We start from the raw sequence: 2,500 nt of genomic DNA on the forward strand, positions 1-2,500 counted from the left end.
CCCAATAAGTAAGCTAACTTGGGAGAGCTTGTTGGAAACCAAATGCTACTAGATTGGTCCAAATACATCCTTCAACAGGGGATCACTTGGCTCGCTTTACGAAGAGGAGCACAGCTATATGTGTTAATTCGGTATGAATCGCAAGATTTGTTTACCGACCTCTCTAACGCAAAAGGCGGTCTCGGCTTCGGCTGTTGACTGCGTCCGATTCAGGGTTATATAACTCTCGATTGAACACATTGATGTTCTATTGTTGGTGCTTCCAATAAAATTGGAACACTTAAAGCAGAACCGATTCAAATAATAGCATTCTGATCAATGATTGCATTCCTTGATCAAGAACTGCTGGAGTCATTGTGATGGCGAATTTTCTTCATAAGAAAATTGCAAAGAGACGGAACTTAATGAGGACTAGTATTATGTTGTTTCTAGTAAGCGGAAGCTGAAACAGCAACATGTGAAAATCAAGTTTTGTTCAATGATCTCGAGGCGATAAGTACTATGAAGCAACTAGTAGCCTAAGCATGACTCAGATTTGAGACAGTCAAAAAGACTGGCGAAACTTCTTCACATGAAAGTTACATAGAGAACTACAAATGTATACAGCGAGTATTATGTTGTTTCTAGTAGGCGAAAGCTGAAACATCAACATGTGAAAGTTGTCTGCAAACTGTAGAACGATATGTGATTAGTACTGTGCTGTTACTAGTAGCCAGTCTGACTGTAGAAGCCAAGACAAAGGGAAACTAATGCATCTGAAAAGGACAAGTTATGGAAAGGTATGCACGATAAGTATTATGTTGTTTCTAGTAAGCGGCAGCTGAAACATCAACATGTGAACGTCGTTGTGTACAGTAACCTAGAACTATATAGTCCTTAGTAACGTGCATTTACTAGTACCTGTAATTGGTATTCAGACTCAGGCAGTTTGGAATAGTTTGGCAAAGATGCACCAGAGAAAACTGGGATTTGATACAGAAATTGTTGAATACAAGTATTATGCTGCTTCTAGTAGGTTGAATCCGAAACATCAGCATGTGAAAATTGAAAACATTTCTGGTTCGAATTGTCACAAGTATTTGGTGATCTGAGTAGCCAAACTCACTACAACGCCAATTGAAGGCAAAAATTCTCAACGGGAAAAGCTATTCTCATTGAATGAGCTAACAAGACGAGTATTATGTTGCTTCTAGTAGGCGAAAGCCAAAACATCAACATGTGAAAGTCTTGCTGAACAAATTTAATGTTGTTGAGCTCAGTACCGTGTGAATTAGTAGCCATAATTGGCGAGCGAAAATTGAACTGGCGAAACTTCGTCTTTGGAAAATTGCAGATGCCGAGCACTTATTTTGCAACGAGTATTATGTTGACTGTAGTAAGCGAAAGCCGAAACAGCAACATGTGAAAGCTGTTGAAATTTGTGGTCATTTTGCAATAAGTACAAGGAGTGTAACTAGTAGCCAGGTCAAAATTTGGGATAAGAATGAGCAAAAATTCTGCATGAGAACAGTTGAAATTATGAAACTAAATTACAAAGACTAGTATTATGTTGTTTCGAGTACGCGAAAGCGGAAACATCAACATGTGAACGTTTGTAACGAAGTTTCGTTAATTTTCAGCCTAGTACTGAGCAAGAACGAGTAGCCTCATCTCCAATCCCACGCAAAATGTAGTGAAATATGTGAGTGAACCTTATTCACGGTGAGGGTTTCCCGAGGTCTGTATTGCAGCGAGTATTATGTTGCTTCTAGTAAGCGAAAGCTGAAACAACAACATTTGAAAGTTGGAATTAATGACTGAATGGAAACTTCGACCTGTGTTTGATAGTAGTAGCGAACAAAACTGCTGAATCGGTTTCTGTCTCATATTGGTCAGTGAACCAATTAAGAGACAATCAACTACATAACCTGAATTGGGCGAGAGAACCCCCTTAACTTAAGCATATCAGTAAGGGGAGGAAAAGAAATCAACTGAGAATCCCTTAGTAATGGCGAATGAACAGGGAAAAGCTCATCGGGAAGAGAAATGGCAACATTTCTCGGTGTCCGGTATGGTTTGATGCTAGACTGGTGAATTTGTCCTGATGTCTACTGGAAAGTAGCATCAAAGAAGGTGAAAATCCTGTAAAGGTCATTTTCGATACCAGTCATAATGGCTCATTCCTATGAGTAGAGTTGTTTGAAAGTGCAACTCGAAGCTGGAGATATGTCTCTCCAAAAGCTAATTATAAAGCGAGACCGATAGTAAACAAGTACCGTGAGGGAAAGTTGAAAAGCACTCTGAAGAGAGAGTGAAAAGTACGTGAAACTGTTGAAGGGGAACTGGAGTGAGCGTTACCATACTCAATGCCTTGATATTATATTCTCGGCTACCGAGTAGTGTAGTTGTCGTCTTTTGGCAAATCTTGTTAATGAATCGAGCAGAAGTTTTCCCTCGGAATTCTTCTTGTTGATTCTAAACAAAATGAGATAAATTGATCTTGATTGCCTGTCTGACCTCA

At 39.4% G+C, this 2,500-nt stretch overlaps 1 non-coding gene and 1 pseudogene across 1 annotated transcript in view; both read left to right on the forward strand.

The window, feature by feature from the left end:
- The first annotated feature begins 66 nt into the window (after positions 1 to 66).
- On the forward strand, positions 67 to 218 carry LOC142355035 (5.8S ribosomal RNA; annotated as a pseudogene).
- Positions 219 to 1,902: 1,684 nt separating this feature from the next.
- LOC142355038 (large subunit ribosomal RNA) overlaps positions 1,903 to 2,500 on the forward strand; it is a 3,523-nt gene continuing 2,925 nt past the window's right edge. The window contains exon 1 of the ribosomal RNA XR_012761153.1: positions 1,903 to 2,500. This exon is cut by the window's right edge and continues 2,925 nt beyond it. This is a non-coding gene — a ribosomal RNA (large subunit ribosomal RNA).

Source organism: Convolutriloba macropyga, unplaced genomic scaffold (genome assembly GCF_964194025.1).
Source record: "Convolutriloba macropyga unplaced genomic scaffold, txConMacr16.3 SCAFFOLD_1434, whole genome shotgun sequence".
NCBI lineage: Eukaryota > Metazoa > Xenacoelomorpha > Acoela > Convolutidae > Convolutriloba > Convolutriloba macropyga.